Genomic DNA, 25,782 nt, shown 5'->3' on the forward strand with positions numbered 1-25,782 from the left:
GGCATCAGAGGACGTTTGTTGTGATGGTGAGTTATCTTGTCATCAGCAGTTTAAAGGGTTTATGCGAGACGAATGAGCGGTACACAAGCATTTATGCATTCCACACCCATTAGAATGCAGTTGCTGTCACTGGGACTCAAACCTGGGACACCACAGTGGAAGGCTATAGGTGATTTCACCAAACGGAATGATTGTCCTTGCAATACAACCGTGTCAGAATGCGGTTACTGCGGCTGGTATTCACTCCTGCAACTGTGTGCTCAGGAGCAGAATGAGAAACAGCGCTGCCAAAAAAAATAATAATAAAGAAAAAAAAAAAGCTGTTCTATCACAAGGACCATTCTGAATGGCTGGCAACTATGGACAGTCACGGCAGCCCAAATCCAAAAGCCAAACTGCTAGCCATCAGTGGCTTACTCTTGTTCTCTAGTTAGTTGTCCGAAATGTGCTAACAAGGATATGAATTTGCCAGTGTTTCTTTGCATCATGCTTTACTGTCTGTATTACAGGAGAGTGATTTGCTGAGGTGGATGGAATCTTTAGTTCATAACAAAGCACCTGAAAATGGGAAGTGAACATGAAAGCAAACACGACACAAGCACTTTGTGTTTGCTTCATGCTAAAAGAATGTCACGACATCGATCTCGATTTCGCCCCACCATTCCACCAGGTTGCATTCCTAGTTACAGTGTATTTCCGACAACACTGGGGAGGGGGGGGGGGGGGCAGCAACTACCGCAGCGGCAATGAATCCGTAACTTCTGCTTCTAATTAAGGCATCCCCCTTGTTTTCTTGCTGTCTGTGCTGCTGCTTCCATCCCTCAAAAGAAGAATGGGACAGCCAACTAACTGGCGCCGGCACTCTTGATTAGTTGCCCTGCCCGTCAGTCAGCCTCTTCGTTCCTGGGCCGTACGTAATGCGAGGTATGATGGTCATATGATGGTCGCAGCTGCTGCGCCAGAGAGTTGAGAGCGAGGGGAAGAGATGCAAGCGGGCGCCAAAGTGGGGCGTTTGTTTGTACGCCCTGCAAACAAACAGCCTCGGGGGGAGAAGGAACGGGGGAAGAGGAGGGAATCGCGGTGGAGGCCTTTATCGCAGCCTGCCCGAGCTCTCGTGCTTATCCCCGACAAGCACTACCGGCTGTATTTATCATTACTGTTTTCTTTTGTTTCGTTCGTTCTTCCAGGCCCTCAACGCCGTGTACGTGCTCCCGCAACGCGTAGAAAGAAGCGCGCGCTGACGCGAACACCGCCGCCGCGCCAGCAGGAGCTGCATTCCACAAGGCGTAGTCGCCAGCGCGCAAGCAATTCCCCCCCCCCCCCCCCCCCTTTTTTTTTTATTTCGATCGTTTGCGTTTGCGCGCACGTGTTTATGCTCGCCTCGCGCAGCTTCTCTCGCGTCACAGTCGCCGCCGTCGGCGCTTGTTTCTTTTTCTTCTTTTTTTCTAAAACCGCCCACGCCCAACGGCTCAGTGCGCAGGCACGCGCAGCCGACCACCAAACAAACGAGCTGCCGTGTTTTTTGTGATTTAGTCAACCTCGCTCTCCCTTGTTTAGCGAGTTTATAGCCACTTTCGGAGGCCGATTCCGGAGATGATGCTGCCTAAATATGTCGGCCGATAAGTGCTACTGGATATGCCCCTGGGAACCCTGGATGTGTGTGTGTGTTACTGCGATAGCAATGATATGAGCAGCAACGGCCAGGAGTCCGTAATGCAAGCTTCGCCTTTGAAGGAAAAAAAAAAAAAAAGAAGTCAACGCTAGTCGACTAGACTAGCCTGAGTTATGGCCGCTACCCGCTCTCTAGGGTTGTTCACTATCTAATACGGATGATGGAGTCGACCCCTCCGCTGATACAGATGCTGCTGTCGGATCCCGAGGGGGTGTAGGATCTGTACGGCAAAATTAGCCGTCTTAAGCACGCAGAAAGTGAGAAGCCGCCGCTTCCTATTCTTCATTATAGCCCTATATCTTGACTGCCAAGATAACTTTTTCCCCTCTCCTTGGAGCGAGCGCCAATTCTAGGCACACGAAAAACCACGTAACACGAAAAACACGAGCGCTGTGGCTGCGCAACGCTAAGTTTTCCCCGGGATATATTCGCGAAAACACGGTACAGAACAAGTTCAAGCGGCGGTTTACTCAGATGTATGCGCATGCCTAAGGTGAGAGCGGCGAGGGCGTCGTCAAGTAGGGCGGGGGTGGCGCCGTGATTTACGGAAGCCGCCTTGACGACTCAAGCGCGGCATTAGCTTTACATCTATTTACACCAACTTTACATCTATTTGATTCGAGCGTTCGCCGTCTACCTTGCACCGCATTTACAGAGCACACCTTCAGCGGCGTCGCACGACACCGAGTCTGGCTTGCGGGTGATGCCGCTTTTTGATTCTTTGGGTTCTCATTACGGCGGCGTCGATCATTTGGCCGCCTTTTAATATCGCACCAAGTGGGTCTAATAAATGGGTTCGTCTAATGTTCACGCCTGTGGCTCCGCACATACTTGTAGAGCGTTTATTAGGCTAGATATTTCTAAATTCCACGCGAGAGCCTCACAGTGCCGGCGACCTGACACATTGACGCCGATCTCCGCCACGGAAAGACTATGACTCGGACAAAAGAAAAAAAAAAAAAAAAAAAAAAAACTGCCGTCAGCTCGCGTCACCGAAAACCCTGAGCGGCAATCACGGGCTGCCGGCCGACAACGTTGAGGCGCTCTCATGCATGGCCACGCGGTCCCCCTCGAGCGCGGGAGGCAGCTCACAAAACACTGCGACTCGCTCGAACAGTCGAGCCTCACCGCCCGGCTGCTCTACATGACCTAACAGTGTGAGGGCCCGGGTGGCTCCACAAGCGACTCTGACTTAGTCCATCTGTTGTATATGTGTAAACAGTTTTCCTTATCTTCTCTGCTATCGTCTCTCCCTGTCTCTTTACTCCCTGTTGTTCACTACAGTCGGTGGAAATTGGGCGTTTCTCTTGAATTCAACAAATTCCATTAAAATCGGTTCAGCAGTTGTTCAATGTGAGTATTTCTGCACTTCACATGTATTTGAATAGGGAAATCGGCGTTGCCGCCAAGGTACAAGCTTCCTCTTAGATTCCCTCCTTTCCGACAACGCGACACGAGCTATACTCCGGTAAAGGGAGAGGAAGGAAAGAACAGACAGACAGAAGGAAACAGGCACAACTCGGCGATAGAGATCGGCAAAATTCGCAGCCAGACGTCGTCGAATGCTGCAAGGGCGGCTTATCAGGCTCACCAAAGTCGCTGAAGTTCAAACGGCGCCGCTCGATCAAGCGCACGCGAGCCATTGTCACCAAGCCGCCACGCAAAAGGAACCCTCCATTCTGTTCCCACTGCCATTCCGGAGTTCCCCGTAATTCCACTCAACTCCCGGGAATGGTGAGAGTTGGGCTCCTAGAATGGCCGAGCTGGTCAAATCTATTGATCCAATTCCAGTAAATGAGACGCGTTATCTGCAATTGTTTATTGCTTGCGCTTCATACCTGGCGACAAAAACATATTTTTGAAGTCTTAACAACGTCCCAAATAATGTTACGAACTATTTTCTCGGAAAAGGGCAAACACGCTTTGTGGGCTTTTTATCTCTACAGGGCGTTGTTGCTTGTAATCTCTCTAATTATCACTCATTCGAGTAAAGCAATATGGAAAATCATCTCACACCGCGTCCCTCGTAGTGGGTGAGCGCAATTATTTCAGGAAAAAGCAGGCAATCAATATCAATATGGTGCTCATCAATAAGAATGCTGCCGTCGCAGTTCAAAGCCGACGCAATGGCTGAAGTCCTCTGCCTTTTCGCGTTTCACTTTTACTGACATATCAACGGACACCGATTTGCAACGCATATCGCTTACCTCCCGTTATCGCGTTTTCTGGCGCGAAAGGGCATGACGCGCTTTCCAAATCACTGTGGGCTCACGCAGTGTGCAACCGTTTGCGACGTAGCCGTTTTTGGCTTGCATGCCTTTCTCGTAATGCAAGCATACTCTTGCTAAATCAAATAACCCTTGGCAACTTAACTCCTTAGTTAAGAATTTAACTATAGTTACTGTCTTTAAATGCACTTCACTAGAGTAACGAACAAATGCTTCTGAGTCATCAAAAGTTTAGAACGTGCAGAATACCGTGTTGCTTATAATTACCGCAAGTCGTATAGAGTAATCACCGAGAAATGTAATATATTAAACAAGTCTAGACTAACTAGTCAATATACCCGTGGCCTCCGAGATCGGGCGGCGCGCTTGCTGAAAGCTTTCACGTTATTTAAGGCACCATAAGGCCAAATACAATAAAATCCCGCTTTGACTAAGTTGGTTGCAAATGAGTAGTATACAGCGATAGGGATGTGCGTTTTTCTCATAAAATCGTAGAAAATACATTTTGCGCTTATACGCTGCCCTGTTCTTGTTCAAATATTGCAGCTATATAGGTCGAATCTTATGGTCCGAATCGTTCAATATAACACTTGGTGCTGCTACTTGCCGGGTTTGTCAAGGAAAAACTGTGTACCTGACATCGCTGTGCCCTTTCCGGGGAAGAGTGCTGCTGCTGTCGCAATAAACGAGTTCAGAGACTGAGGAATCGCTGAGGTTATCCCGCATTTTGCTAGCCTTTCTGCTATGTCTTGTCTCTGCCCTTGCATGCAATGCTTTACAAAACAGACGATCCACAGAATATCATAGCTCAAAGCCCTGCGAATAGCCTATTAGGGCTTTAAGCCTTTTGGACAGCAAAAGCGGTGGTCATTTCCCTATGTACTCGCCTGTTCTTTTGGCCTACCTAAGCGTAGCGGTTTGGGGGAGATAGTGTTGCACGATTCGGTGTAGGTGTACAGCACTGTAATCTAGTACAAAATGAAACACAGGAACGCAAGTAGCACTGAGTTATCGCTACAACTCAGCTTGTTTAGAATTTCGGCAACCACCTTGCGTTATCCCGCTGCTGTCGACAGCAGTAGAGGAAACCACAACGCGAGAGGGATGGGAGGCCCTGCTCTCCAGCTCGGAGGAGGCGGCCCAGAGAGCTGCCACACTCCAGGCCAGCCGCAGAGCACACGCCAGCGGAGCCCTAGAATAGGGGCTCCGACCAACCTGAAGACCGCTCGTCCTATATATATATATATATATATTTACAATAAATGTTTTCTACTACTACTACTAGAGGTTCGATATCTTCAGAAGCCGAAACCACACAACAACAAAATCCGGCAGTTTCGCTCGAACGGCGAAGCAGCACTGACAGCGATAGCATATTCTATGGCGATAGCAAGGCTTTGCGTTGCGCTCGAGCTCCTCGAGCTCCTCGAGCCCTCTACAACGCGAGCCATGAGACCGCGTGTAACACTGTCTGCAAGATCGGCCCAGTTTACTTTTACACGGATCTGCCCACATTACTGGGCGAGAATCCAACCAATGAAGATAAAGTATAGGAACACTCCGCTTCTTGACAGCGTAATACGATACAATGAGGACGTTTCGGTGTTGCTTGTTTAGTTGCTTACAACCGTAGAGAACAAAGCCAGTCAACGGCACATCCGCAGTAGGGCCAGTACAAATGGCTACTACAATGCAGATTTGTCGGCGTCGCGACAGTCCCGTCGTCAGACACACCAAACTCGCCCCCGCCCTTTTCACACATACACACATCTCGGCCAAAGATCACGGGATGAGGCTGAAGTAAGGAAAAAGCCTTCGCGTAAAACAAAAAGACAAATACGAAACCACATTACGGTGGCACGAGTTCACTCGGCCGCGCTGAGCGCCTTGCATGTCGCAAGCCACGTCGTCCCCGAAAAAAAAAAAAAAAAAAGAAGTAAAAGGAAAAAAAAAAAAAAAAAGGTTTCGCAACACCAAATGCGGTGAAAAGTCCCTCCTGCTCCCCAACCCAGGCAGGCAAGAGAATGCCGCGCGGATGACACTTCTTTGTTTCACAAGCCAACCGAGTTGTCGGAAACCGCTGACGGGTCGATGACGCTCGCGCAACGCATGGATGCAACATCCGTATCAAATCTGCGCAGCCTTGACGCAAGAGCGCATCACGTGGGCTGCATATACCGGCGTAGCGAGAATCACAAAATTAGCACGTGACTGTGAAACGAGTAACGTACTGGTCGATCGAGTTGGCGGCGGAGGTTCTATAATCCGAGTCTTCGTCTAGCGCGAAGCGACAGCTGAAGGTTGCAGAAAAGAAAGACGAGCAAGTGAGCTAAAGGAACACCAGTCGCGAGGGTTGCCGTATCCGCGCTACGGCAGCAGCAGCGTGCTCTCGAGCCCCTTGGTCGCGCGTACTGGGCAGCCGAATTTGCCGGTTCTGAAACATAAGATGCACTCCGCGTGCGTCAGGCTCGTGTGTGCAGCTTTCTTGTACATTTAAGATTAAGGTTCATTTATTAAACCACGTTCTAACTGCATAGGAAAACAGGTGCCAGCTTGAGGTTCAAACATATTTGCAGGCTATTGAAATTTCTTTTACTTTGTTGTTACCCGCTGAATTTAACGGGCTGTTCCAGAGGGTTGGTGGTGATGCATGTTTTTTTTTTTTTTTTTTTTTTGCCACAATGGCCAAGAAATATAATGGAGTCCATGACGCTGTAAATGACACGTGGTAGATGTAACGTGGTCTACAAAACACTACTATCGCAGCAGTACCATCGAGACAGAGGCTGTCTTCCAGAGGGTGAAACACGACTGATCGTACCCGCACCTGCTGCTTGGCGCCAAACAATGACAGAGCACGAGGAGATAGCATTTCCATGGAATGGATTACCCCTTCCGGCTGGCTAGTCAGAGCCTATTCATGACCTCAGCACCTGACAGAAGCCAGCAGTGCGCTCCTCACGACAAATCGGGCGTGGGTGTAAGCTCAGATTATGAACTAACAACGTTGAAAAATGGTCGTGGCACGCCAAGAAAGTGTCACGTGACACTTTTTTTCGAATCTATGCAAACCGCATGGTCTAGCGATTGACTGACCGAGTGACAAGGGGAAGTTAACGGCCCCAATGGGCACTTAAGTTATGAGAGACGCCGTAGTGGAGGGCAGCGGATTATTAATGCGAACGCATTATATGGCCCCATTACGCGAAAATCCGTCGGCGGCGTGACCGAGCAATGGTACCAAAAATGGGCGACGGCGCAAAGAGTGTAAACACGTCAAAAATGCTCGGATTGACGTCAAATTTCTCAGGGAGGTTAACGTAAACAATGTAAATTAATGGATTTGAAAAGAAAATCGGGTACAATTCGGTCTGGTTGGGGATCGAACCCGGACCTCCGCGGTGCGAGACGAGCACGCTTCGACGCCACGGCGGTTCTCGCTGACCAAAGTTGCGCCTAGTGTTTGTGTTTCACCAAAGGGACTATAATGCACCAAAGGAACTAGCTTTCGCATTTCCACACGTAAGCTCAGCCGATTATTATTATTTTTTTTCCCTACATGGAGTTCTTTGATGTGCTACTCCGTTCCAGACATCAGGTGCAACCTAGGAGGATAGGGTACAACGTTGTGGAAGCTATACAAGAAGTGCGGTCACGAAAATTCATCACTCCGCGGGTTCCGTCCACGCTTGACTGCGCGCCAACGGCGTTCGCTCGCACGAGCATGCACGTGAGGCTGCCGCGACGGGCTGCAAATAAGTACGAAAAGAAAAATAACGAAATCAAAATTGACCTACAACAACGGATTAGCAGCCGTATGCCACAGTTAGTTTGTATCTAAGGATTAAAGCTTTTTACAGCGGAGCCCTTATACGCTGTTTCCAGCGGATCGCTGCGTGCGTAGACCGAGCGCGTAGACCAAAAACGCCGTAGCCTCGGTACAAAGCGAAAGCCTATTGCCGGTGTGCCTCAGCTGCGTTTAAAGGGGCCCTGAACCTCCCCTCGGGCTTGGTGAAATAACAGAGTCCGCGGGTAGCATACGCTGCTGTGAACATCTCAGCCAAGTTTTGCTGTCGTACGCGGTGCATGGAGCTCGCAATCGGAGCGCGAAGTGATCTTTCCTCTCAAACGCTCTCATTTCATCAGAAGCCATGATCCTCACTCTTTTCTATGTGCTTTATTTCGTAATAAATCACATTCCAATACGCGGCTGCTATACTGGTCGCTACGGTCGGCTACACCACGGCCGCAGCGAAGTGCCGCCACGAATCCACTGGCTAAGCGCACCCAGACTCACTGAGGACAACCGCGTTTGGCTTACGTTTAGCGCGTTGTAGGCATTAAAATCGGTAGCGTCTACGTTAACACCCAAAATGAAATTTGAACGGCGCGCCACGATGACATTTCGAAGGCGGAGCGTTGTGGCCCCGCCCTACTCCGCCGTAGCCTTCGCAGTGCAAGGCATTGAAATAACGGGAGCACAGCGGATGTCGTGTTTGATTCCGCTTCTACTGAACGCACTGAAGTACTTTTTGCGGCAAAGTATTTAGCCTATTTTTACTTCAAATGCCTTTCTCCACTTCGATTAAAAGTGATTCAGGGCCCCTTTAATGGGTGGCTCTCTTTGTATAGGGCAACGTACAGTCGTATCAAGTACGACGCCGTTTAGAAAAGGTCGCATGACGACGATTTTGTTTGGTTCTGTGATTGGCTGGCGGAGTAACACAACCCCGCGCGGTCCGCGTGCCTATGTTGCCAACTGCTGTTTTAAAGCGAAGCTTTGTACCTCTACCAGCCAAGGGTTCTGTCGTGTCCGTCGTTGTAATCAAAAAACGATCCCGACGAACCGCTAACAATTGCAGGTATAGCAGTATAGCTTACTTGAATTCAGGCATTCAGCGTACAACTAAGCACTCGTTTTCGCAAGAAAAACCACAAAAACAAGCTTCAAAGTGATGAGCCAACATGATGGATGATAAGGGCTGCGGGCAAACAACGGAAACAGGCTCGGCGCGGTCCGTAAGATTAGATTGCAGCTGTTGCAAAGCTTATGCAGCTGCTTGAAAGAGGGTTGACGTCATTCGAAACCCTTCCAGCCTAGTAACTGCTTCGGTTCATTTTCTAGACTACCCCACTATGGGTAGACCACGGAAAGTAAAGACGGCAGAAGAAGAGCGTGAATATAAGGCTCGGCGGAAAGAACAAAATCGTCTCGCTCAACAGCGTCGTAGGCAAAACCCAGCAGCTCTCGCACAAGATGCCGAACGTATGCGTCATGCCAGGCAGCAGGACCCAGCATATGCCGCTAGAGAAGCGGAACGTGTGCGTCAGGCCAGGCAGCAGGACCCAACATACGTCGTCAGAGACGCCGAACGCAAGAGGAGCGCCCGCCGCGAGGACGACGACAGGCGCGAAGCGGAGAACGCTGCGAAACGGCGCAAGTACCACACCACATTTGGCCAAGTTCAAGGGAGCTAATTCTAAATTTAAGAAGAAATTTCTCGACGTAGAGTTTGGGTTCACTTGCTCCGTGTGCGATCGACTGTGGTTTCAACACGATCTAACGTGCATCGCAAACGTTAGGAATGCAGCGAAGAAGAAAAGTGCACTCGGCGTGTTATCGAGTAACTTCTCGGGAGCGGACGTTGCGAACTTTAAAGTGTGTGGTGCCTGCAAAGACTCGTTAGTCAAAGGTAAAGTGCCTCAACTCTCCAAGACTAACGGATACGTATATCCTCCGATCCCCGCACATCTGCCTCCGCTAAACATAGTAGAGGAACGTCTGGTGGCACCTAGGATTCCGTTCATGTCAATCCGACGTCTCTCTCACGGAGGCGGACAGTTTGGGATAAAGGGCCAAGTCGTCAACGTCACCATTGACGTACAAAAAAAAAAAAAAAAAAAACTCAAGTGCGCCGCAGTCACCGTGAGGGTGACGTAAAAAGCTTCGCTTTCCAACCACCTTCACAGGGTGGATTGGCGCGCAATTTTTTTTTTTTTTATATAGTTGTATCCTGCTATAGAAATCTTTGCTTGTTGCGCGGAGGTCTGCGCGGCGGCGGTTGCCGCATGATTGCACAACAACGTGGTAGCAACCAGTCTGTCCGCTTCGATCTGAATTTGCTCTTGCAACGAGCTCTCTGCCGCGACAGTACAAAATTAATAGTAAAATCAGCCATTGCTTCGTCTCATCTAACGCTGAGGACGAAGTATCGGCGCTGTCTTGTCGTTAAAGGTAGAGTTACTGTATATGGCTCACTCTAGTGAAAGGGTCCCTGAAACGGTTCGGGGAAATTTTGTAGACGCGTAGGGTACAGCTTAAGTAAAACATTCGCACAATTTGTGTACAGCGTCTCATATTAAGAGAGCTACGGACCGATTACAAGTTAACCACGCTTTTTCTCAACTCGTTTGCCAAGTGGTCGGGGCTAAGCTCCGCCTTCATTGGCTCTGTATCATGATGTGACGTCGTGTCGTCTACTTCCGGTTGTCTCGGAGCCTCTCCAACCTCTCTGCTAGCCGCCTGGCCGTCGATCCCAAGCGAGAGCTATCCAAGCAGCGTGCACTGTGAGCGTTCTGTCGTAGCACCGAGCGTGTCCAGTAACCACAGGCGAGCTGGGCATTTTGACGAATGGGCGGAGGCGTAAACTAAAGCCCTTCCATACTGCTACCACTGTGATAAAGGAGCTTTAGCATAGACGTACGTGAGCGGCCTGACTGGCCTGCACAGTCCACCCACCTGGTGGCGCAGAGCCTAACCAACCAAAAAGAGAGCTAATAATGCTGTAACCAAGTGTAACGCATTTTAAATATTTAAAAAGATTCCCTACACCAGCAGCAAAGAAGAATACACTTGGTTACTGCTGTATTAGCTCTGTGCCACCAGGTGGCTGCTCCGCGCAGGGCGTTCACGTTGGCGCCTCCGCTCATCCGGTACAACGCCCAGTCCGTTTGCGTTTACTCGAATAGCGGACACGCTAAAACCCTCTATTGTGGTCTTAATCCTCCAGCGTGAAGTGAAGGAGCCACAAACTCGTAGATGCTGGCGCCGATCGGATACCGACAGCCCGATGCACTGCAGCCACTCCGCTCGCAGGTTGCCTTGCAGAGGGACACGATGTTGCAGCTTGACATGTCGCCGATCGCTAGATTTGTAGCCCGCAACGTAACAAGGGCGATTCATGGTGCTCGCGAAATGAAAGCTCGAGACTGACCGCGCAGCTCGCATCAACGCGGAGAACACAAGCAGACGACAGCTGATGTGTGCCGAAAGTGGTTGAGTGTATAATGATAAATTGTCGTTGTGTATTCTCTGTTACTTTTTCGTATAGAGAAATATTAACCAACACTCCAACTATTACGAACATTTGTTCACCATAAAGTTGAAAAAATTATCAATGACGCGACCTGGGTAGCTAATCGGATAGCTCGTCCAAATGACGTCAATTAGGCTAACTACGTCAATTGGGAGGGCGCGGCTGGAAACTCAGAGGAGCGGCGCCGCTGCGATCGGTAGCGATGCACATTTTTAAAACATCATAATAAATTACACGCAGCGTTTTACGCGGAGCGCATAAATGCGTCACTTAATGATCATAAGTACCGACCCTAACGACTCAGTACGTTTGCACAAAATCGTTTGAGGGCCTCTATAATATTGAGATCAGTTAGTTGTTTTGACGGTGTTAGGTCTGAAATGCCACCGAAAGCCACAAAATTATTTTAAGTTTTGCTCAAAGGATGGCGCTACGGCATTTCACGCTGGCGGCATGGAACACATTTCCACTGGCGATGACAGCATATTAAAGCCAGATCTAATACACTGTGGTTAAAACACTGACCTCGTGCTAGATTTGAGATTTCTTTACGCGCGCAGGATATTTATTCGGACAATGCATATTTGTGGCTTTTTTCGCGATGTCGCATCCATGTGGTTGCTCCACGCCGCCACGCGATAGCGCGACAGGGTGTGCCTGTCGCTAGCCACTGTAATATATCGCGTGCATGCGGTTGCCGCTTAATTTTGTAGACGCGCGTCAACGTCTCCTGCTAAGTTGGTTGCACACCATCTAACGGGAACATCGCAGAAACGGAACGGAAAGTAGGAACAGACGACGCACACTGGAGAAGCAGAAAATGCACGTGCAGCGCTGTCTGTTGTGTTTCTACTTTCCGTCCCCTTTTTGCGCTGTTCCCGTAAAAGATTTGCGCACGCAGGTACTGTGCCAGCGGTACTGCACTGTGGCCTGTATAACCAAGAAACGCATCTCCGCGTTAACTTCTTCGCCTAAAACAAGACAGAAAAAATTTGTGGGGGTTTTACGTGCCAAAACCACGATCTGATTATGAGGTACGCCGTAGAGGGGGGCATCGGAATAATTTGGACCACTTTTAACGTGCACCTAAATCTAAGTACACGGGTGTTTTTCGCATTTCGCAACGTCTTCGCCTAGTTGGTTGCATATCTTTAACGGGAACAGTGTAGAAATGGAACAGAAAGTAGGAAAAGACGATAAAACATGTTTCAGGGGCTAGTTCGTGCATGTTTTTTAACCAGAATTGTGGCGCAGCAAAAGAGCACGGACGAGAGAAGCGATATGGAAAGGCGCCCATTTCCAAGAGACGACTCACGCCGGAGAAAAAGGCGATGCACGTGCAGCCCTGTGCGTCGTCTGTTCCTATTATACTTTAGTAGGTACGACGTCTGCGCTTCTACTTTTCGCCCCGTTTCTGCGATGTTCCCGTTAAGATTTGCAACGGCAGTGACCGTGACAGGGATATTGCACTGCACTATGTATAACCAAGAAACGCATCTCGTCGAAAGCAGCGTCGAACTCGAAACCCGGAAAGGTCTACGTACACGGCAGACGACCAAGGGCGACCCCCGAGTCTAGATCAGACGGCTGGGACACCGACGGCATACCGAACGACGACGCGGCGATCGTATTAGCTTGCCGGTCGCGTCGCACGACAAGCACGCGCGCGCAGCCGTGCTTACGATATAGAAACCGATAGTTCAGCGCAGCGTACACCGCAAGCAGGCAGTATAAACCTGCCCCGTTGCCCGAGGACGTACTACACGACAGTTTACCGACCGACAAATACGTCCGATGCGACACTTGTTATCGGACCATCTGGCACGCACACAAACAGTATAAGCGCATTATAAGTATACGCGCGTAACCTCTAACGGCACAGCGGCAGCAAACATTGGAGCGGATGTCGATGACCCGCAGGAACCCACTGAGACTAAACGTAAAGGAGTCACCGTCGTTCGACATGCAAACTAGATGTACCGAGATAGCAGTCGAAATTATGGTGGACCCTGCGTCACCAGTGTCCCGCGTGGGTAACGGTATGCGCCACTACAATACCTGCATTGATCAGCGTACACATCTATTCGCCAGAGGACTGCAAGATGCCCAGCAGGGCAGGGCGCTGCGCGATGATTGGGGTTGGCGTCCTAAAGCAGGAACACACCCCGTGACACTCCAGCCATAAGAGACGCTGTACTGGTAGGCTCCTGGCATGTTGACAATGATGAAGTTATTCAATGTGCACGTATGCGTAAGCGTATGCGGGCTCTTTGATCGACCTGCGACGCGCCTGCTGCGCATGCTTAGTTCAAAGAAATACATCCGCGCCACATCCTAATTCCGGGGCGTTTGTGCGAGGCAGCAGGCTATTGTTGGCGCGACGATCATCACACGGCGCACAACAGATCACCGTGGAGTCTGTGCACGTGAAGTGAGAGTGTTGTGCTCGCGTCCCCTAAAGTGCGCGGGCCTTTCCGCTAATTGCCGATAATCAACAGCGTGACTCCTATTCCGTTCGCAGCGGATTCCTCAGCGCCATTCCAGAGATGAGGAGCCGTCTCTATAAAGAAAACTAAGGGAGATCGAGTGACGCGCATAAAAGCTTTGCTGGGTGTCGACATGACAGCAAGGCGGTGAACGCGCACGTGGACGATTAATCAGTGTTGTCATCTCATCTTTTGCGTAATGTCCTGAAAAGATGTAAAATAAAACAATTAAAGTTCCTCCTCGAGCGTCAGCAGACGAGCGGTCACATGTCGCCGCGCTTGCGACGGCAAAAACCTGAGAGCACTCACGCGACAGAACGCTGCTCGATCTCCTACCGCCTTGCATCGATTTGTGGCATGGAAAATGGGTCCAAAATTACATTTGTATCGGATAACCTGGCCAGCTCGCGTGGCGTACGTCACTGTACTAACAGCAAGATGGCAAATTAGGTCAGAACCACCACGGCGGAGTGAACTTCAGGGGCCAAGGGCGTCCAGGTTCAAGCATGCTTGCCGCGCTGATTCGCGAGCAAAACCAGCCACAACGCAATCGCTCCTCACCATCGAATGAGGCCGCGTCCAGTCTGCACGTATGGCGACAGTCGCCTACGAACGGTGCAGTGGCAACACATGCGGCGCGCGCTATCGAACAAAAGAAATAAACGGAGGAAAAACAAGCGGACAAATTAAAATCACTGGACGCTGTTTGAGGACTTCCCGAGGGCATAGACAATTTAGCCGCCGACCAAATGCATTCCAGCCACCAGTCCGTGATCGAATGAGCTGTCATGTGCACAGGGACTACGCTGCTGCTAAAACAACGGGACAAACTACCGGTGAAATATTCACCAAAAACTGTAGCCGTTAACGAAAAGCACTCGCCGGAGTGGTGCTTGCTTGCTCTGCGTCCAACCAGTCCTTATCTCATGGGGGTTAGACGCAGCGGGTCCCAGCATCAACAAGACGACGGTCGTCAAACCTTTCTGTACGCTCCATCACCATGCCGAGTTCTCGTTTCCGCGTTCGCTAATCGAAAACCATCTCGTTTCAGCCGCTGCCGCCGTCCCGACAGAAGTGTCTTCCGACCAATTCTGTCCTTATCACAACCAAGCCGCGCGTCCTATCCAAGGTATATGTAAGTACGCATGGTAGCGAAGGTGCCATAGAAGCCCATACTAAAGCCCCTATATATAAAAAGTAGCGCCATCCACTTCCCTCCTCCTCCGTTCCACTATCGCGCTCGGCGCGACCAGCGCGATCGAGGCGCGATATCGACAGTGGCGCCGCCTGCGTCGGGCCTGCCGTGGCAGACGACAGCTAACGCGCTACCAGAGGAAATCCGAGGAAAACTTCGATCGCGCCCTGCGGAGACGTTTTTGAGGCGCGATTTTGCTTCGTCAGTCAGTAACTGGTCTTAATAATGCCGTTTTGGAAGTAGCAACGCGACGATGCGAGACGGCGCAAATATCAAGTGTGCAGCAAGCGTTTGCGCACGCCGGATGGTAAACAAAAAAAGCCTTTTGCCCTCGCTTTGTCGGTTGCGGCAACTTAAGGCGCAGCAGCATGCCATCACAACGAAGTTCTTGTCCCTAACACGTTTGATCCGTTTGTGCGTACAGCACTTTCGTCGCACAGGCCCGAGAATGGCAGTCGGAGCGCGCTGGAAAGAAAAAAATATACAAAAGCGCGACGCGAACTTCCACGTGACACGGATTGGCCAATGGGGGAGCGGAGGAGGCTGGGGCGACAGGAGGCGGCTAAGAGAGGGCGAGGAGGAAGCGCCGGGATGAGCGCGGTGGCGGCAAGATCTAAGAATGGCGCTACTTTTATAAATATAGGGGCTTTAGCCCATACGTCCTGCCAACGCCTCCTATATTCTTCACTAACATAGCACGCGTGCCACCTGTAGTTTTTCTCTGGCACTGAAGACATAGCTAAAGCGTAATATTTAGTGAAAAGGTAGTTCAAAAATAAAGTTACCAATCAAATCTTATAAGGTTAACACTACAGATATAGCCATTACTTTTATGGCTACGCATAAGAGAGTTTTGACGACATTGCAGTGTTAAATACGCTGATACAATGTTGGCATATCTCAGCACGCATCGCCACGAGCAAACATCAGAAAGCCTGTACAGTTTCGTATTCATAATTATTCGTGGATGGAAGCAAGCAGCCTATGACATCACATTTTCCTGTTCAAAATAAAATCTGTACTTTTTCAAATGTTTCCTTGGAGACGTATCGGATGCACAATTTCCAACAGCTAGCGTTTTGCCCCGCGAGATGTAGCCGCTCTTCAATCGCACGACCATAATTGATGTCGCTGCTCATTGGCTTGGAACCATATTTCAGCCTCGCCTTCGCGACCATGTCAATTGACCTTGTCCTATACTCGGACACACGTAGTACATGTATAAGCAGTAGTCGAACAAGGAATGCCGCTGAAGCTTCCAGGCACCCACCTTCCTTGCGAACTTATCTTGTTTGGAGCGGCACATGTATGACGTTGTCGGCACAACGAGACTTCGTTACGCCCTGGATCTATCCCATCACCTTGTATAGGGACACTAAAGAGAAAGACTATCCCATCTGTGTTAGTATATTACCGTTCTACAATGCCGAAAAAGTTCACGCTTACCGCGAAAGGAGGCCAAAACGAAAGACGGGCGGCGACGTCGCCGCCTTGAAGTTCCCACACTAGCACGCCATGACGTCATGGATTTTGACACCGTCTGCTCGGGCACGGTGAAGTTTTATTGCTAAAGGTGAAGTGAATGAAGTCAATTTGGGGAAGTTTCTAGAACTGCAACTGCACCACAACGGTAGTAAGTCGTGCCAGTAATTGGTTGTTTGCACAACTAGGTCAATAAAGGAAAAAAGGAAGACAAGGAAGAATTGCTACTGACTGCAGTGACTGTAATGAACCGCATCCACAACGGTCCAGACTACGAGAAAATACATTGACATGCCTGTACGCTGGGGTTCCGGCGCGAAATTCAAGCAATTAAACTTTGACCATATTTTTCTTAATAATCTACTGCCGCCATTTTGGCATGAACTGTGTGGCTGGCGTCAGGAAATGCGAGGCCACTGCTATGCATGTCGTCTTCTTCGCAAGCACTATATAGCACCCACCAGCGAAGCAAAGGCGTCGCAGTTGAGTTCACCAGCGCGATAAAAAGCGAGCAGCAGACCGCTGGGACGCACATGCAAAGACAGAACGAACTTCTAGCTCCTGAAATCGCTTCCAGAGCTTGCAGTATACAAAAGCATGGCCTTCGAGATCAACGTCCGTTCATCCGAGAGCCATTTTAGATATGCGATTTCGTTTCATCACTACTCAATGTTGCCAGACTCTACCATTGCCAAACTGTTGCCAGTTTTCTACCGCCCCGAATGCGTTCAAATTTTGCCACCTTGCTGTGGGACGCGTACGGTTTAAGATGCCATGCAGAATTCAAGCTCGATCATTTGGTGCCATGACCCCTTAAAGACGCATGTAAAAATCACGAAGCAGTTTGTAGCTTCGAAACAGCACTTAATATAAGCTGATTTAGTGTCCCGTTAAGCTAACCGAATCTTTGCCAGGGATGTCCTTGGTCACGACGGAGCGGCGGCCGGCTTGAAACCGCCCACGACATGCAGCTGACGCTATTCGCTGCGCATTTTCCAACACCCAGCAGAAGAATAGAGTAACGCGGATTAACTTAAGACCTGATGCAACACGGAGGAATGGAAGACGATGAGGTCATGGCCCCCATCGCATCCCGCGCGAAACTAGCGCGCCCACTCCACCACTCGGCGGATCCCCCACCGGTTCTCTCTCTCTCTCTCTCAGCGTACACCTAGAGTCACTGTATAAGCTCCCTATAGGGAGCATAGACAGTGACTCTACGTACACCACGACTCGGAGCGCTGCACCGTGTCGTCCGGCGGCTCTTCGAAGGATTAATCAGTTTAGATGTCTTCCGAAACCCCGTGTTCATTAATATCACGGTAATAGGTTGACCAAAAGCAAAATGAAAACCAAACTACCCATTTTTTCCTCTAAATTTATCGAGGGAACGTCAGCACCAGTACCGTCAGTATGACCTTGTAGCTTTTATAGTAAGTCTCACATTTGGGCCGCTGAGATCATTACAAGTTATTGAAAGCACATTTATATTCACTCGCACACGTGACCATAAATCGAACAGTGGCGTGACCAACTTAGCGATGCTAAATACTATACAAAACTGACAGAAGTCAACACCTTCATTGTAAAAATAAACCATTACGAGAGTGCACCACTTTCTGCACATTAAAGGCAAGTCATCTTCCGACAGTGGTATAGGACGAGCGGAAGTTGAGCAAGTTGCTGTGGCTCCACGGCAATTATTTTTTAAAGCACGCGTGCAGACACGGGTCCACGTAGAACGAATATAATCAAGCTTGAGTTGTTACTTTTTGTTCTATTTGTTGTTTCCGCGTTGATTGTAACAGAGGTTTAAGTTAACGGCTGATGTATATTGTGTGTTACTTGCATTTTAGTTTTTTTTTTTTTATGAATCATATTGCCACTACCGGCATTTGCATTAATTTTGTACAGTAGTGCCTTGACATTTCCTGTATACATACCCCTCTTTGTGCAATGCCTCTAGGGACCTGTAAGGGTTTTTTTTTAATAAATCTGTATCCATGCTTGTACACGCCTGCCTTTCAGCGCAGAAAAAGAACTATACTAATCATGCGCGCACGTGTTTCAAGGGTCCAAAAGCAGATGCACAAAACAGAGCGTGGAGGGCTCCGGATGAATTTTTTTTACCACATGGGGTTCTTTAACATGCACCAAATGCGAAGTACGTGGGTGGTGTTGTTGCATCTCGCCACAATCGGAACGCGGCCGGGAGTCGAACCTGTTGACCTTGTGCTCAGCAGCAGAACGCCATAGCCACTGGGCCATCGCGACATGTAAATATGCTATTCAAGTGCGAATGCGAAGTGTGTTGGCCACTCTCGACACCAGTCGCTTCAGAGAAAAACGATTCCTCTCTCGGAGACAAGAGAAAAAGAATTATGTAATGAAAGGAAAGAATTGCCACCCACCCGAGTGTAACACGAAGTCACCGAGGAAACCCACACGAGTTTTTCAGAAATAAAGCCTCGCAGTTAGAAAAAAAAATGCATCCTGGTCCAGAGATCGAACCCGGGACCAACGCTCTTCCGGGCCGGTACCTCTACCATCTGAGCTAACCAGGATGGATGGATGGATGAAAAACTTTATTAGGGTCCTTTAGTACACGCGCTAGCGCGCAGCGGGGACAGAGAGGCCGAGCCTCTCCGCCGCATCGCGGGCCCGTTGGACAGCCCATAACTGTTCTTCGAGGTTGGGGCTGCGTAGAACCGCATCCCAACGTGAAGAAGTGTTGCTTTCATCGCCGCGTAACGCGGGTCACCGCCAGAGCATGCGAGGTAAGTTCGCCAAGTCATTGACTATTAGTGCACATGCGTTTGTTGTCCAGGAGGCCACCAATTTTTCTCTTTCATGAACCTTCCTCCACCTTGCGTGATTCCTAAGAACTGATTTGCACGGTATTATGCAGATCTCACGCACATGTCAGGATCTAGTGAAGCGGTTGATTAAATGCTACATAACTTAATTCGATGCCTATAGTTGTCTTAATTGACATCCTGTGCAACGTGTAATCTGATGCAATATCTATGTTTATGCACCACACAGGAACCAATAAACTGTAGCAGGGTATGAGACCGAGCTAGTTGCCCGCAGCGCTTGTCTACGTCCACCTTCGTTGCGTTCTTCGTCTGGCTTTGCGCTCTTTAACAAGACGGTACACCAACTTTAATGCTATGCAATGTTTATTTTCACGCACCGCATCGTCCATAAGCTACCGTATTTACTCGTGTAAGGCCCGCCCTCGTGTGATTCCCGCAGCCAAACAGTGGTGTGCGAAAAATTGGAAGTTCCACTATAATAATCACGCGCATACTGGTTAACTCCCGCAAGCCGCTACAAGATGGCATTCGAAAAACCGATCGGAGAATGTAACTGTGTTCACAGTCGGCCACCAGTGGTTGAATTTATTTACTTAGCAGCCATGAGCGCACTTGGAGGCTCCAGTGAGCAGCCATAAGCCTGCCTCGCGTAAGGCCCACACTCGGTAAAACGCGTAAATACCGTACGCCGAAATTCAAACATCCAATCGGGCGGATGCACAGTGTGAGATGTCACGACGATAAAGGCGACGTGTGATCGAAGGAAGAATGGCGACGACCGGTGCGTGCACAGAGAAGCACATGCGTCACATATCCAACTACATTAAGAGAAGGCTTTAGCTCGGGTCCAACTCCGATGCCGCCTATTCAAACACATGTAAAACGCATAATCACTTTTCTGAGATAATCACTGGGCCAATTTTAAAGAAGTTTGTTGCATTTGACAGACAAAGTTCAATTATAGTGACTGTTGGAAGCGGAATACTGATAGGGCCTGCATTCTTTTAATGGAATTGTCAAAAATTGGTAAGTTCGAAAAAAAAAAATAGAAGCACGAAGTTTACAAATTCGTAGCTCTGCACCAAGAACCGATATCGCAGTTCTGTCAACTGCATCCGTTGGAGCATCCAAAGCGGACAAATTCGATATATCAATTTATGTCGTACGTGAATTTGTTGCATTCTTTACAAAGGTACTGCAAAGGTTCTACTCACCAATTAGTGGTCTATTCGAGAGCCACGTATATCAATTTTATCCGCTTTAGATGTACTATTAGGTGCAATTTACAGAACTGTGATATCATTCTTTATTGCTGAGTTAGAGTTGTAACCTGATAGTTTCGTTTTCTGAATTTGCGATTTTGTCATTATTTATTAACAAATTACAATTACTAAAAATTATTTAAAAATTGACGACTTAAATTAAACATTCGCAACCAACAGTCCCTAGATTTTAATTTTTTTGGTGCTACAACCCTCATCAAATTTGGTGTAGTGATTGCCGAGAAAAATGATTTCTCCTTTCCCATGTATTTAGATAGGAGGCCCCGAGCTAAAGCTTTTAAGGACAAGGAAGAAAAAGAAAGGAAATGAACGAAGGAACGCTCCAAGCCACGCGCAATGCACTACACGAACCAATTTTACGGCACAAATCAATCCGGAAGAGTAGCAAAGCTTAATGCAATGCAAACGGAAACGCTCAGCGAGAAAGCGTTTACAGTCAGGGAAACAATGTTAACCATGGCTTAGCCACGGTTCTAGTAAAGTTGGACACTGGCACATGCCGGCAGGCGCCGAGACTGAGTCTTGACACGCAGAAGAGCGAGCGCCTGCTGCAGTTTGCGAGTATACGTGCAAGCCGCACTGGAGCACGGTCGTAGATGCCTTTCGTCAGCGCTTCTGTTACTTGCGTGTAGCCCAGATTTTTAAAGAGGTAATAAAGAGAAAACTTATTTGGGCCGTATTGGTAAATTACCCTTTCATTACCAAGAAGAAAAACAAAAGAAACACACACCTTTACCGTGAGGACAGCAAAAGGCGTAAAAGCGAGAGACGGGTGCCGACGCCGCGCCTTGGAAGTACCCATGTCAACGTGGTTCTTTTTATGATTTGCCTCCGACAAGAACCCTTACGCAACACAAGCTTTGCTGCTGCCGTCCGTGGCAAACCGTAAACGGTAAGAAGTTCACGGACCAGCCGAATTTCGCTAACGATCGACGGTGTGGGTATAGCGTCGCAAGCCCGAACCAGACTGTAGGAAGCACAAACCTATCCCACAATAGACTCCACTTCAGGGTTCCTGGTTGGTGATGGCGGCGGATTAGCTTACGGGACGGACCTGGCAAGGTGGGCCCGCCGGCATTTCTCACTTTGCACAGGCTCCTTGTAATTTTTTTTTTTTTTTTCACAGGTCGGTCTGTGGGAGAGTCGATATGGCCACAAGCGGTTTCTTAAGCGGAGCACATAACTGCAAATTCGTCTTCCTTTTCCTGTTCGTACGCTGCGCAACGAGCTATGTCTTATTTTTGCTAGCAACACTGCGAAGAGGGCTAGTAACTGGTGGAACGTAAAGGTGCAAAACTCGCCGATGATGACTGGAGTTCAATGGCACAAAAAAGGCAACCACGACGGCCAAGCAATGGTGACTGTCGGCTTATGATAACGATAAACACATGACTCATGTATCAAAGCGAAATAAGAACGCTGGTGTATACTGCCACCGTTACAGAAACTGTCTACAGTTCTTCCAGAACCTCCTAGTTCACTGCACAGGGTCGAAGACGTATCGCTCGTACAACTATCTCGTTTCTTTGATGCCCGGTCGCTTCTTCACACGGTTTCACGTCTTTTCCACCGTATTAGCCATCTAGCAAAGCAATGAATATATCGGTGATGTGACACACACCTACAGGTAAGGGTGCCACTCGCGTCATGCCGTTTCCAGAACCTTTCGAAGACATGTTAGCTTAGGAACAGGAGAACGCGCGAGCCTCTTCCGCTACCTCAGTTCTAGCTTGCCCGCGAGCTTCCTACCGTTTACAGATTTTCGGAGCCGCGGACGGCAGTAGCAAACCTGGTGGCGACATTTTGTGACGATTTGTCTAATTGCGTTAGAAATTTTTTGTGTCGCGTCAGTTATTCTCGAAGGAAAATCGTACAAACGATTATGTCGCTACCAACGCCTTAAACCAGCAGCCAGGTAGTTGCGAGCTATCTGGTATGGATACTGCGTCACCAGATGCCGCTACTAGCGTTGTTGTCGTACGCCTCTCTGGTATTCCGCAAAGGCTTGTACGTTTGCGGACAGGCAATGGACAATGTGGAGTCCTCGACGTGCGGAGACAGAGAGCATCCAAGTGACCCGTGCTCGCTGACACCACAGTCCGTTTATTAGTATCTAAGGACTCTGGTGGTACTAAGCGGCGGGTGACAATGGTCGTCTAATTCTGCGTGGTTCGACTGATTCCGGGAATCCCGCCAAATCGCGTGTACAACAAACTTCCAACCTTGCTCGAACCTCTGATCACATGCACAGGACCGCATTACTGAAAGTCAAACTAGGGACCATCACACCCTTTCCAAATCCCTCTCACCACTTCATACCTATTGTAATTCCACAGTGCCCTATTTTTCATCACAGCTGCATTCCCGCTACCTTTAGCCGTTACATATTTTTCATGTTCCGTTCGGCACTCAGCCCCATTGCTTATCCACTCAAGATATTTGTACTTATCCACTACCTCCAGCGTAACCTCCTGTATCCTATGTTGGCTGCTCTGATTATCATTAAAAATCATGACTGCCGATTTTTCTTTACTAAACTTCAAACCTAAGCTATCTGCCTCTTTACCACAGATGTCCATTAATCCCTGAAAGTCTTCATTGCTGTCAGCCTTAAGTACAATGTCATCCGCGTACATCAGTCCTGGTAATGACTGTTTAATCCATTCTCCTTGCTTGAAAAAAGTAAGGTTGAAGCTAAGTCCGCTCCTCTCTAATTTTTTCTCTAATCCTTGTAAATACAGCATGAACAAAGGTGACAGAGGGCATCCCTGCCAAAGCCTATGCTGTATCTCTATAGGCTCAGATACTTTGTTTTCCCATTTTATAAGCACCTTGTTACCTTTATAGATATCTTTTAAAAGATTGCTTACTCCATCTTCCACATCTCGAGTGCCCAGTAGTATGTCTCACAAATAGGTTCCCGTGATACCCAGAAATGCGAGTCATAGGGGCCTGTGTTCCTTTTCTGCTATTTCAATACATTGCGTCAATGAGAACAGATCTAATAACCTTCTTTGTTTCCGGAACCCATTTTGTAGTTCCCCCAGCACCTCCTCGCCCTCCACCCATGCCTGCAGTCTCACCTTTATAATCTGCATCACCACCCTGTAAACCACTGACATCACTGTTATGGGATGGTAGTTGTTTATGTCGGCTTTGTCCCCCTTTCCCTTATATATCATGCTCATCCTGCTCAGTCTCCACCCGTCGGGGGCTTTACCGTCCATTATCATTTTGCTCACTGCCTCTCTTAGTGCTTTCTTAGATTTTGGGCCCAATGTCTTTATCAACATAATTGGGATGCCATCAGGACCTGTCGACGTGCTACTAGGAACCCTTTTCTCTGCCCTTTCCCACTCGCTTTGTGCCAGTGGAGCCACTGCACTGACTAGTCTATCCTCACCTGATTGAGCACATGCTACGTTTCGTTCTTTTAATTTTTCTGTCATCATTGTTCTTATATGTTCCATTGCCTCATCTCCTTCTAGCCGGACACCTTGAGCTGTAACTATAAACCTCTGCTCTAGGCTAGTCTTATTACTCAAGGAGTTGAGATGTTCCCAAAATTTCTTCACTGCTTTTCTATCCTTTTTGTTTACTTCTGACAACCATTGGGTCCCCTTCTAATCTTCTCATTGATCAAATGGGATGCTTCCCTTCTACAGTTTAAGAAGTTATCCCATTTTCTATCTACATCAGCTTCTGGTACACCCCTCTGCTTTGAATATCTGTGTTCCCTGGATGCTTCCTGACGTTTCTCTATGGCCTTCTTAGCCTCATCCCACCAGCTCTTGGGTTCACGTCTTCTGTTCCCTTTGGACCTGACTCGTAGCTTAGCAAGCTCTAGCTCAAATAGCCCTGTTAAATTTGCATATGTCCATTCTGTTTTAGTATCCTGTGAAATTACTTCCTCAATTTGTTGGGCTACTATTTCCAGCTGCTTTTCCGAGTAAAATGTCCCACCTGGTTGTTCATATTGCCTCCTACCTACTTTAATTTCCCTTCTAAAACTCACCTTAATATGTTTGTGATCACTACCTAGACTTCTGGAGCCATATTCATCTATGCTCATTACATTTAGCCTATCGTGCATCCTATGTGACATTAGTGCATAACCTATCGTCGACTGCAGGCTCCCTACCTCCCATGTTATGTGCCCTTCACACTTCTCAGTACTGTTGCATACAACTAAGTCATGCCTTACACACATATCCAGCATCATGTTGCCTGTTGAGTCTGTGTACCCGTCCCTATCTTCTATGTGTGCGTTCATGTCTCCTAGTATAATAATCTCGCACCCTCCTCCTAGCTCATTAATGTCACTTGATATGCATTCCAGAATTTTTTTTCTTTTCCTCTTTGGCATTTGCTCCTGTCCACAGGTATACAAAGCCAAGGAGTGTGTGCTCTCCTGCCACTTTCCCTTTTAGCCATAAATGCTGCTTGCATTCCTGTTTGACCCTTTGCCAATTTATACTTTTATGAATGAATGCCCCAATTCCACCCCCTTTTCTGCTGCCCTCTGTTCTATTGCAATATTCCCATGCATAGTCAGGATTATGCTGTCACGCTGTGGGCGTGACTCACGCCCACAGCGTCCCTATCGGGTTTCTATCGTTATGGCCCACTGTGTCAACAAAGACGTGCCTGAACAGACTGATAACACATTTTTACTGTGCAGTTACCACCTAAATCTTCTATGAGAGGAACGAATACTCACACATAAGAGATATGTGAAAGGGGGAAAAATCCCGGTCTTTCTTCAACCGAGAGGCTTTCTGAGAAACCCGTATGGGTTTACTTCGTAGCTTCGAGCAACGATTCAGGTGGACGAAATTTTTTCCTTTTAATTACTTTCCTCCACTTTGCGGGCTTCTGCAGAACTGATTTTGCCACAATGGATATAAATACGCGCGTCCATGACAATGAGACACTAGTGTAATGCGCAATGACTTACGAAGGCTTTAAGCGCATTTAAGAGGAGAAACTGCTAACGCATAATCGGAAGCTCCACAAATCAAAGAAACAGACGACGTAACAAATTGAAGATGGAGATCGCGTTCATCTATACCATATAACAGGCGACGGTCATTGACACCAAATTAGAAGAATGTTCGTCTGGGCTAAATTAAATAGCACACGGCGTTTCATATCACGTGAGGAGACGGCTCCGACATTATTGGATGTCGCATGGAAGACGGCCAGCGACGCGGCTGACACGACGACCCAGTACGCCACGAAAACGAGGGTAAAATTTAAAAAATTAAGAAAAAAAATATTAAAGTACGCAGGTGCACGACG

The 25,782-nt window shown here is 48.4% G+C and overlaps 1 protein-coding gene across 2 annotated transcripts in view; it reads right to left on the reverse strand.

The window, feature by feature from the left end:
* LOC119457465 (serine/threonine-protein kinase PAK mbt) overlaps positions 1-25,782 on the reverse strand; it is a 74,291-nt gene that overhangs the window by 46,702 nt on the left and 1,807 nt on the right. The window lies entirely within an intron of this gene.

Source organism: Dermacentor silvarum, chromosome 7 (assembly GCF_013339745.2).
Source record: "Dermacentor silvarum isolate Dsil-2018 chromosome 7, BIME_Dsil_1.4, whole genome shotgun sequence".
In the NCBI taxonomy this organism is placed as follows: domain Eukaryota; kingdom Metazoa; phylum Arthropoda; class Arachnida; order Ixodida; family Ixodidae; genus Dermacentor; species Dermacentor silvarum.